At 38.5% G+C, this 12,381-nt stretch overlaps 1 long non-coding RNA gene across 1 annotated transcript; it reads left to right on the top strand.

Moving 5' to 3' along the window:
* The first annotated feature begins 9,172 nt into the window (after positions 1-9,172).
* Positions 9,173-12,381, top strand: LOC116406563. Its single transcript, XR_004219571.1, has 2 exons — positions 9,173-9,392; positions 11,985-12,381. It is a non-coding gene; the product is annotated as an uncharacterized LOC116406563 (long non-coding RNA).

Genomic DNA, 12,381 nt, shown 5'->3' with positions numbered 1-12,381 from the left:
AGCCCTATGGGAGACTTTCCTTGGGCCAGGTTGGAGCTGCAGAGTGCCATTGAGCCCTATGGGAGACTTTCCTTGGGCCAGGTTGGAGCTGCAGAGTGCCATTGAGTCCTATGGGAGACTTTCCTTGGACCAGGTTGGAGCTGCAGAGTGCCATTGAGTCCTATGGGAGACTTTTCTTGGGCCGGATTGGAGCTGCAGAGTGCCATTGAGCCCTATGGGAGACTTTCCTTGGGCCGGGTTGGAGCTGCAGAGTGCCATTGAGCCCTATGGGAGACTTTCCTTGGGCCGGGTTGGAGCTGCAGAGTGCCATTGAGCCCTATGGGAGACTTTCCTTGGGCCAGGTTGGAGCTGCAGAGTGCCATTGAGCCCTATGGGAGACTTTCCTTGGGCCGGGTTGGAGCTGCAGAGTGCCATTGAGCCCTATGGGAGGCTTTCCTTGGGCCGGGTTGGAGCTGCAGAGTGCCATTGAGCCCTATGGGAGACTTTTCTTGGGCCGGATTGGAGCTGCAGAGTGCCATTGAGCCCTATGGGAGACTTTCCTTGGGCCGGGTTGGAGCTGCAGAGTGCCATTGAGCCCTATGGGAGGCTTTCCTTGGGCCGGGTTGGAGCTGCAGAGTGCCATTGAGCCCTATGGGAGACTTTCCTTGGGCCAGGTTGGAGCTGCAGAGTGCCATTGAGCCCTATGGGAGACTTTCCTTGGGCCAGGTTGGAGCTGCAGAGTGCCATTGAGCCCTATGGGAGACTTTCCTTTGGCCAGGTTGGAGCTGCAGAGTGCCATTGAGCCCTATGGGAGACTTTCCTTGGGCCAGGTTGGAGCTGCAGAGTGCCATTGAGCCCTATGGAAGGCTTCCAAAATCATGCACAGAAGGAGCAAAGTCAGAAAGGTTTTCCCGCCATTTATGATCGTTCGATACAAACATTTAGTGACTTTCGGATCGCCAATACGATATTATCATGACTATTCCGATTTTTTCATTAGCATTTTGTAAGAATTTTTGTGATTTTTGCGCGATCATCAGAAATTATCGTATCTAATCTGAATTTTTCCCATTTTGGGATTTGAACTCGTACTTTGATGAATGTGCTCCTATGTTGTGTCTCAGCCATTAAAACTATATTTACAGGACTGGTATAGGATCCCTTATCCAGAAACAGATCATCCAGAAAGCTGAGTTTTAGGAAGGACATATACTTAATTTTAAGCTAATAATTCAGATTTTTCTAAATGACAGGTAGGGGATCTGTTACCCAGAATGCTCGGGACCTGGGGTTTTCCACATGAGGGGTCCTTCTGTAATGAAGATCACCATAATTTAAGTCTACTAAAAATCATTTAAATAATAAATAACCCCAACAGGATAGTTTTGTCTCTAATAATGATTAATTATATCTTAGTACATGCTACTTAGGCCCCTAGATGTTGCTCACTAACACTTTAAAAATTCTTCAACATTTGAGGGTAGCATCCTGAGATTTGTAGTTCAGCCACATCTGGGGATTCAAGTCTAAGACATAGGGTGGTTAAGCCAATGGCGGTCACTCTGTACATTTCCAGATGTTGAATTCAGTTACTACCATACCTCTGACAGGCCCAATATGATTACACAGGGGGAGTTTCTGGGAACTTTAGTTCAGCAATATCTAGATGCCTTTAGGCTAGGTCATTGCCAAACCCTCTGTTATATTGCTTTTATATTGTAAATCATTAGATTATAACGTGAAATTTACCTGATATGACACAGCATCATTGCATTTGCTATCTTTAAGGCAGCACCCAAATACACAAGGAACCAAAGTCGAGACAAAAAGAGAGCAAGAGAGATTTGTTAATCAACTGTTATGTATTAAGATACTATTCTCTGTCTCATTTCACAGAAAAATGGAAGTTTCTTTTTCTTTCCAGAACAGATGGTGTCCCAGACTATGAATTTCTCTCTAAACATCCTATTTTTGTCTGTCTTGTTGCATTGGTATTATGCTTTTTATGCTGACTTGGTATTAAAAACATTTCTTCCATCTGTCCATTCCAGTAGAGCACCTTCTGCATCAATATGTCAAATAATGAAATAGTGTAAGAGGGGGGCTAGATAGGTTCTCACTTCCTAGTATAAAAGATTAATGTTCCCCTTATTGGAATTCACACATATTGATATTGTGTGCCTATTTGCTAACCACAGCAATCCATAACAAGGTAATGGCTGTTTCATTATTAGATTAATGAGCACATGTGTTAATGAATGATATGTCACAGCCTCAGGAGAACTCATAAAGGAGCTGCTAATACTGTGTGCCCAAATGTATCATTATAAGGAAGCACTAAGGTAGAAGGGGAAAAAAAAACTCTGCTTTCTGACAAAAGAATTGACGCGCACCTAATAAAAAATGATGTGCGTCAAAAAAATAAATAAAAATTGTGCACGTCAAGAAATGACACACAATTTTTTTGATCTAGGACATTTTCACTGTTACACAAATCTTTTCAAAGATTCACAAATTTTCCGACAAAGAGAAACTGGACAGATTTGCTCATCACTAGTTTACATTAAAAGAATGAGCATCTTCTTTGCGTCAATAGAAATGCTAATTTTTTCCTTATGGATGCCCCCTTTCTTCCTATTGCTGTCAGTTTTCCACTTTCTTAGCTGAGGGTCTGGGCCTGGTGCACCTCGTCCACTGATTTGACTTGGTCAATGTATTTATGTTGGTTACTTGTGCCACCTTTACTTGGATATTAGAAGTAATGAATTAAAGTCACAAAAAACTTTTCAGACAAATGAGATCTGAACCATAGCTTATGCATCTTTTCACTATAAAGCTTCAGATGGACCACCATACTCAGGAACCACCATACTCCGTACTTGCAGGGCTTCACCTGTAGTGGCCCCCTGCTCTTTTGAGTTTACAAATTCACGTCTTTGTATTTATAAGTCTTAAACAAGGTAAATAGTGAAATGATTTATGTTGATGGCATCCTCTTTGTGCCAGGCTGATACAATTCCCTCGACTGAGACTGACGTGTAAATATGGCCCGCTTCAACAATTGGAATATTCTGTGAATATTACCTTCCTATCCCAGAGAATGTTTTTGTGGCAGGTTAATCGCAAAATGAGTTTCTATTTGTGCCTGCTGCTCCCTGTATTCTCTGAATATTTAATCTGCAAGCACAAATGGCACAGCATTAGCACCGTAGTGCGTGGCTATGAAATGCCAAATCATTAATGTGCTATTAACAATCATTAGCGGCATTCCTGGGAGCTAATGTTCTTTTAACGACTCGGAAGGTTTATGAAAGAAGTGGACATCCCTAGTGGCTGCCCATTCAGTTCAAAAATGCAGCTTTTAGAGATTCTTTGTGATTTTCCTTTAAATCACAGCGGAAATGAGCGAGTGATCCAACTGCTTATGCACTGTGCTTTGCAATATAATTTCAGCTTGTACGCTGGGGGAGTATGAATACAAATCCCAATTTATGAGTCTCCAGCTGCTTTTTTCTCCTTACTGCCGTTACATATGACATCATGGAGGGGGCTGTTGGATATACAATTGCTGAGAGTAATGCACAGTTGGGTTATTGCATTTGTTTAAATGAGGTGAGCACTTTAAAAGCTCTTCCAGGTAGATAATTTAAATAGTCATTAAGGTGTGAATAAAATTCGAGACTGGCATATTTAACAACCCGGTTCTATGTAATTTAAATTAAAGATGTCTACTTAGAAGCAATCAGAACATAAAATAAATATATGCTATATATTCACTTACCTTCTCCAGAAGAGTAGTTACTTTCCAGCCCTTTGCACTCCAAGATAAAGATAAATATACTGCAAGTTATGTGTGCACTAGCTTTGTGGTGCAGATTCATTTCAGATGGGCACAAGTGGGTCTTGACAAGAGTAACAAAATGAATGAAAAGGATTTTGCAGTATGGATTTAGTATAAGCAACAGGTTATCCCAATACATGCTTTTTAGTACTTACACTCACCTTCAGCCTTGCACCTTTATATGGTGTGGAACTCCACTGTGATTTCTAATAGCCCTGTATGTTATAAAAAGTGGTACTTTAATCCCAATATGTTATGCTGGTTTAATATCTTGCAAAATATATTTATAAAAGGTACTCAGAGATGTCGTTGTTTATAACTGGTGCTTATAAAAATGCATAGAATATTAGAAGTAATGTCAGAGATCCATGGCCTTTATATGAAAGCACTTGTGTAAGTCCCTAGTGATTTCTATCATTCTATTTTGCAGTAGGGCCCCATTATTCCTAATGTAATACAATAACAGCCGCTACTGCTTTAACTTTTTTCCTTTGGTGTTATATTGATCAACTACAATAAAACTCTCTCTATTAATATTATATTTCTACACATTCACTTCCCTTATGGCCCAGTTCAGCTGCTAGTTATGCATTTTTCTTGCAAATGGAAGATGAATTCATGAGCAAGGCAATTACCATGCTGGCACAATAAATACAATTCAGATTTTCTTCAGAAATGGGCTTGTGTGTCCAGTTCATAGCTCAAAATTGGTATATTTAAGATTTAAACATGTAAATGTCCAACAATTAAAAAAAGAAGAATTTTGTAATTTCGCCATTATTAGCATTGTTTATAACCCTATTTTGTAACTTCATCCTAAAGTTACCCAGTAAAAATATTGTCATATTGTTGTTGCACAAAGCCTTCCATCATTACTGTAAAAGAACTTAGACAAGTTTGCAAGTTGATTTATTAAAATATGGGATTATTGTTATGCTTTTGTTATATTTTTTATTAACGTAGTGCCAACATATTCTGTAGTGCTTTACAGAGCTTTTGCATTATTCACATCTGTCCCTGCCCCAGTGGAGCTTACAATCCAATGTCCCTTAAACATTTAGACATTTTATCAGCAGCTACTTAGACTGCCTCTATATTTATGGAGTGTGGGAGGAAACTGGTGTACTGATTCAAGAAAATTGTGGCAAAAAATGTGATCTAGAATGTATTCAAACTTGAGTTTTTAAAATGTTCAACATTTATTGAAATAAAATACAAGCTCTAGGAAGGTAAAGAAGTCAGTGGGAAGTTTGTACAGATTTTGGTGCACTACATTCAGCAGCAATAATTGCAGCAAAAAGTTTCCAATAGTTTGATATCAGTGCTTCACATCACTGGTTATGAATTTTAAACTATTCTTCTTTTTCTTCGTTTCAGGTCTGGCCAAAGTATCTCTGTTCGATTCAAGTGAGGACTTGATAATTCAAAACTTTCATTTTGTTTCTCTTCAGCCATTAAGATGTAGACTTGACTTTGTGTTTTAGATCACAGTATTTCTGTGTAACCCAGTTATGCTTCAGCTCACAGACAGGTGAATGGCCATTCTGTGTGAATGTTCTGGTACCGTGCAAAATCCATAGTTCCTAATGCAAGAATGGGATCCTTTATTCAGAAACCTGTAAATCAGCAATCTCAGAATTATGTGAAAAACCATAACCCATACAGTCATTTTTAAAAAGTATTTGCCTCAACCTGTGGGCTACAATTATTCTCACACATAAGGATATAAAAGGTCCTTGAATGGGCACTGACAGCAATAAGAGAAGGCTAAAGCCCTACTCTACTACACTTGCAATGGAAAGAGTAACCAAATTGCTGATTATATTAGTACTCAGATGGCACTTGCTCAAACAAGTCCACAAACAGGTTTACCTCAGTTAACATACCATATGTAACTTAATTAAATCTAAATTTATTAATAAACACAATAAAATATGAAATAAATATTTAAAAGAGTTAATTTTTCATATGAAATATCCCTTTATCTAGGGTGACAGTGTATATTGATTTTCATATTTCATTTTTGCCTGTACATTGATTTTTAACTGTGTGTGTGGTTAGTGTGCAATGCTGTTACCCATTTCTCTTAATGTATAGTGTGCTAGAATTGCCATTTATAGATGCTCTCACTTTATGTTAGGTATGCTGTTCCACTATCCTTCACCCTAACTGCATAATGTGCATTAGGTGCCCTCACTATATAATGTGCTGAGGATGCCATTATGCTCAATGGGTAATGTAATGGGGATGGCTTTTACTCATTGTTCTTACTGAATAATGTACTGGGATGCTATAACCCATTACTTTTTAATAGATGGGGCTTCAGTACCTACATTGCTCTTCTCTCTACTAATCCCCTAATCTGAAATTTGTTGTGCTCCCTATGACCTAATTAATTATCTGCCTTTAGTTAAATCACTGCTTATTAGTCCTTTTATTTGAGTGCACGTTCCCCGAAGGCTCTTTAAATGCCAGGGGTGGTGCATTTTCCTGTTTATCTAGCTGCCCTCCAACCTTTATGTGACCCATCAGTTGGGCCCTCTTTATTCACCATTTCAGAGTGCTGCTGGAATATTCTTGCTTTGAAGATTTACCCTGTGCAGAAGGGCATACAGCTTTGCACCTGAGGTTTCAACAAGTTTTATTTGTGTAAGTGTAGCACTGGTGTTCTATTGTCGGGCATATTTAGTAAGACTGGACAAACTTGGACCTGGGCAAGAAAAATAATAAAAGTTACAATCTGATTGTTGCCAAGAATTTCTAGTGGCTACAGCAGTAGGACACTATCCCTAATGTGTTTGCCCAGGAGCAGTAACCAGTAGCAACCAAAAAGATGTTTGCCTTTAAACAGTTACTCAAACAGTTACTGGGTTACTGCTCCTGGACAAATGTAGTGTATTTTTTACACCAAAGTTTGTAACTGGCACATTGTTTTATCAACCACCATTTTACAGTAGTCATAACAGGAAGTAATGGGGTATTGGTTGGTAAGGGAGGCATTTCTTTAGGAACCCGCTGATCTGTCAGTCTGGAATAATATGAGTTTATGTTTTCTTAGATTTAATTGCCAATAATGACAGCCAGTCCAACTGCAAAGAGTTTGAATGCAATACTGCTAATAATAAAAATATTCTTTTAGTTATGTGCAGTAGGTTGCAACAGAAATAATATGTCATTTAGGTAAACAAATTGATCAGAGAGAAACGTTTGGGTGTCAGAAGCTTCTTGTTACAACAATGCATGTTACCATAAATACACTGGCCTGGCACAGAGCAGAGATCCAACCAAAGGTGTCGAATCTACAGCGGTGCCACTAAGGTCTTTTTTAAGTCTGTGCCATAGATTCTATGATCCACAACACATAGTTACATACATAGTTACATAGTTACATAGGGTTGAAAAAAGACCATTGTCCATCAAGTTCAACCCATCCGAGTAAACCCAGCACACAACCTATACTAACCAATCTATACACTCACATACAAACTATATATATACAACCAGTAATACTAACTGTAGATATTAGTATCACAATAGCCTTGGATATTCTGCTTGTTCAAAAACTCATCCAGGCCCCTCTTAAAGGCATCAACAGAGTCTGCCATTACCACATCACTAGGAAGGGTATTCCCCAATCTCACTGCCCTCACCGTGAAAAACCACCTACGCTGCTTCAAATGGAAGCTCCGTTCCTCTAATCTAAAGGGGTGACCTCTGGTGCGCTGATTGTTTTTATGGGAAAAAAGAACATCCCCCAACTGCCTATAATCCCCTCTAATGTACTTGTACAGAGTAATCATGTCCCCTCGCAAGCGCCTCTTTTCCAGAGAAAACAACCCCAACCTCGACAGTCTAACCTCATAGCTTAAATCTTCCATCCCCTTTACCAGTTTAGTTGCACGTCTTTGCACTCTCTCTAGCTCATTAATATCCTTCTTAAGGACTGGAGCCCAAAACTGCGCTGCATACTCAAGGTGAGGCCTTACCAGGGACCTATAAAGGGGCAAAATTATGTTCTCATCCCTTGAGTCAATGCCCTTTTTTATACAAGACAGCACTTTATTTGCTTTAGTAGCCACAGAATGACACTGCCTGGAATTAGAAAGGGTTAGAAGGGCAATTCATTTTAAAATGTAACGTAAGCATAACATACCCAGCAGTATTTTGCAGCAGTCTGCATTTATTTTTGAATTAGTTGTTTTTATACTATATATCTTTTTTGTTCTTTTTTACTCTTGGCCATACACAAACTGATCTTTGTTGGCACTTGACAGATTGGCCCAGGGTCCAAATGAACTGGTTTCAAACACTGCACACTGCACACTTGGCCATACACTGCACCGATGCCTTTTTCTTTTTCCTGTCCGTATAACTGGAACAGAAGCAAAAGCTGCACCTACTCTTTACTTGCTCATCTGCCAATCAGCCATATACTGGTGGATATGATGCACAGGTAGATTAGATTTAACATACTCTATCCCAAATCAGACCAATATTCATAGTAAAATTATAGGACCTGTTATCCAGAATGCTTAGGACCTGGGGTTTTCCGGATAAGGGATCTTTCTGTAATTTGGATCTCCATAATTTAAGTCTGCTAAAAATCATTTAAATATTGAATAAACCCAATAGACTTGTTTTGCCTCCAATAAGGATGAATTATATCTTAGTTGGGATCAAGTACAGGTACTGTTTTATTATTACAGAGAAAAAGGAAATCATTTTTAAAAATTAGAATTATTTGCTTATAACGGAGATCCCATACCTGTACATGGATATTGATGAGCCACTATACATATGAAGAATAGTACCAGTTTGTGTAGGGACAGCTTTAGGGCTGCCACTGTTTCTGGTTAAAAAAAAAAACAACCCTGACATTCCTATATTTATGGCTATTGTTCTTTTATATAACATATTGGCATCACATATTAATGGCTCAGGCCGCTCAAATATTTATACATTTCTAGATATCAGAGTTGCTGGCAGTGCATGATACATTTAAATGGTATGTGTGTATGAGAGGAAAGGCTACATATTCTATCCTGCTAGCAGAAGGAAAGAGAACAAAGAAAGGCCAGTAATATCATTATGGTAGAACTGATATCGGATATATGAAGCCATTTAACAAATGGTATTTGAGAACTGTGCCAGAGAGAGAGAGGCACCTCCCAAGTGCGCAGTAAGACACATTTTAATTTAAACACTGTACAGTACAATTTTGTGCTGCTACCACCATCTAATGTTACCATGGCAACTACCAATCAGAAACTCTGAGTTGAAGGCAGCCATCCTTAAAATTATTAGTCAATCAATCCATTTCTTTGCTTTCAGACCAGAATGCCAGGATTTGCACTGTTAGGGATCTGTACTACAAGTAAGAACCCCGTTTGCATTTTTAAAGGTTCTTTGCTCCATATTATAACGGTCCTAGATGATCATTTGTGCAAAACTGTTAATTGTTTTCTCTTGGGAGCTTTGATGAGGCTTTTCACGCTACACCAGTCTACAATCTGCCTGGTATCTGGAATTACCTGTGAATGCTGTAGTTGTGCTACCACTCCGACATTGTCAGGTATACATTTATTATTTCAAGTTATTTCCAGCCTTTCCTATTTTCCCACTGTGCATCATAACTCTCTAAACAGTCAGCATCAAAAACCCATGATTTCCACTGGGCCCGGTACAAATGCAACTTTACCATCTGAAACAGTACAATATTTTATTTTTCAAGGCCAAAGCAATGGCCAGGCCCTTTACAGTTATAGCCCAGGTACCCCCCTGATGGCTTCCTACTTTTGCTAATATATTGGATTATAGTAGAAGTTGTAGTTCAGCATACAGGGCAGTGTAACAGTTGTTGAACTGGTCACAAGAATGTAGATATGTCTCCCTCTAACATATACAAAAAAAAAAGGCTGGAATTACCACATAATTTGCGATATTAAATTTGATGAGAAAAAGCTAGTTGCGTAATTTAATTCCAGAGTTTAAAAAGAACAGTAACACCAAAAAAATGAAAGTTTATAAAAGAAATTATATTATAATACACTGTTGCCCTGCACTGGAACAACTGGGGTGTTTGCCTCAGAAACCGTATTACAGTTTATATAAATACCCTGCTATATAGGCATGGGGGCAGCTATTCAAAGGAGAAAAGGCACAGGTTATATAGCAGATAGAAGATAAACCCCCATTATATTCTACAGAGCTTATCTGTTACCTGCTATGTAACCTGTGCCTTTTCTCCTTTTTCCAGCTTGAATGGCTTCCCCCATGGCTACACAGCAGCTTATTATATAAACTGTAGTAGTGTTTCTGAAGCAAACACACCAGTTTTACCAGTGCAGGGCAACAGTACATTATATTTTAATTTATTTAAAACACTTTCTTTTTTGGTGTTACTGTTCCTTTAAGGTGAAAAACGTTGATAAGCTTTTTTCATCAAATATATTCTTCTCCAACATATCTATTGTATGTACTGGTCAAGTCTAGTTACTCCTAGACAAAGCTCCTTTTGGGATACAGGTATCAGGCCTGTCCCATCAAAATATGAACCATTAGGATGTATGATGTGGTATGACAGAGAACTCAGGCAAAAGGTCATTATGTTTCTAACTGAAAGAAACTGAAGAAATTGTTCTGAAAAAACATCAAAGAAGAGACTGAATTGTATACTGTATTTAATTGTCCCACATTTGTTATATAGTTCTGTAAATACAAGTGCAACCTAATCCTGGAAGAGTTCTATTTGTCATTTATCTACCTGATTCAGAAAAAGTACTTTGTACCTAATTAGCAGTAAAGGGAAAATCTTCTTATCTGTCGTGATCAAGTACAAAGCACTGTTTTATTATTACAGAGAAAAGGAATCATTTTTAAACATTTTAATTATTTGCTTATAATGGAGTCTATGGGAGATGGCCTTTCCATAATTTGGAACTTTCTGGATAATAGGTTTCCGGATAAGGGATCCCATACCTGTATTAGACTTTACTGACCTTGGGTGAATGCAGTTACCAACTACCAGCTTGAAAAAGGAACTAGAATGTTCTGAAAGCTTGCTATGATTATCTTAGTTAGCCAATAAAGGTATCACCTTTATACCACTTTTGTTATTTTTTATTTCAAAAGGGTTCCCCTGTAAACAACTACAACATACAAATTAAGTTCTTGGACATCCAGTTGTTGCCATTGATATCATTGGCAGGAGATACCGGGCAGTTGCAGCTGATGACAGTAAAAAGTAAACAGGGAAAAAGAAAATAGTAAAAACATACAAAAAAAAAAAAAAAAGGGATTGATCAATGCACATTCCCTGGTCCCCTGTTTCATAAGTAAATTGTCTGTTAGTTTCATGCTAGTGCATACAGTATATAGACAAAAAACAGGGGTTTTTAGTTACAAAATTATGATCATAAGATTGGTATGTTTGTATGTTTGTAGTTAATTTGGCCAGATCAGTTGCACTTCCATTGTATTTGTATACTTTATTTAGCCTTGGAGTGCTCCCACAACCTCTTTTTGTGTATTTATGTATTTTAGCAGATTTAATTCTGCAGGAAGAATGGCCAAACTTCCATGTGGGTTCAGCACCCCCACACCTGTCCCTTTAATGGTGGTCTTATGCCTTTAAAAAGAATGAGTGTTGGCTAATGGGCAGTCTTCTCCTCTACAAGCCGCAAGCGGGGGAGGATTGGGCCTGGGGAACCAGGCAATCTCTCTCTATATAAGCAAAAGGCATGGGAGTGACTAAGCCCTCTGATTCAAACCAGCCCCCAGGTCAAGAATGGCAATAGTGCACGGGAGTGCCAGCCTTTGAAAAATATGACCAGAGGTAAATAGATAGGACCACCATATGGGGTTTACCTTGACGTGGTATGGTGGCTTACCAATCTTATGATCATAATTTTGTAACTAAAAACCCCTGTTTTTTGTCTATATACTGTATGCACTAGCATGAAACTAACAGACAATTTACTTATGAAACAGGGGACCAGGGAATGTGCATTGATCAATCCCTTTTTCTTTTTGTATGTTTGTAGTTAATTTGGCCAGATCAGTTGCACTTCCATTGTATTTGTATACTTTATTTAGCCTTGGAGTGCTCCCACAACCTCTTTTTGTGTAAAAAGAAAATAGTAACATAAATTTATTTATTTTACAGTACCCAATCACTGCAAGCAACTAGCTAAGCCTGGGAATGGTGCAGATAACTGGAGCTCTCTTTATCAACAAGCTGTTCATCTCAGTCATGTTTGGCACCCTTCAAGGTACTCTTGGGAAATCAGCATGCAAAACTGGTTGATGAATTTCAGATACATTTTGTGGGTGAGAAAAGCACTTGTCAACCCCCATTCTTAAGAGAAGTGAGAAGATGGAGTTTTTCTGGTAAGGTTCAATCGGCTTGCTGCATGTATCCCCTGTGTATTGAGAGCAACCAGATGAATGTGGATCACTATGGGAATAACTCTCCCAAGAAAAGTCATTAAAGAAACAATGACTGTTACTTAACAAAGTAGGCCAGTGTTTTCATTAAATAATAAATATGTTGTGAAATTGAA

Source organism: Xenopus tropicalis, chromosome 8 (assembly GCF_000004195.4).
Source record: "Xenopus tropicalis strain Nigerian chromosome 8, UCB_Xtro_10.0, whole genome shotgun sequence".
Taxonomy (NCBI): Eukaryota; Metazoa; Chordata; class Amphibia; order Anura; family Pipidae; genus Xenopus; species Xenopus tropicalis.
The sequence above is the reverse complement of the archived record's forward strand: the minus strand, read 5'-3'. Positions and strand labels throughout refer to the sequence as shown.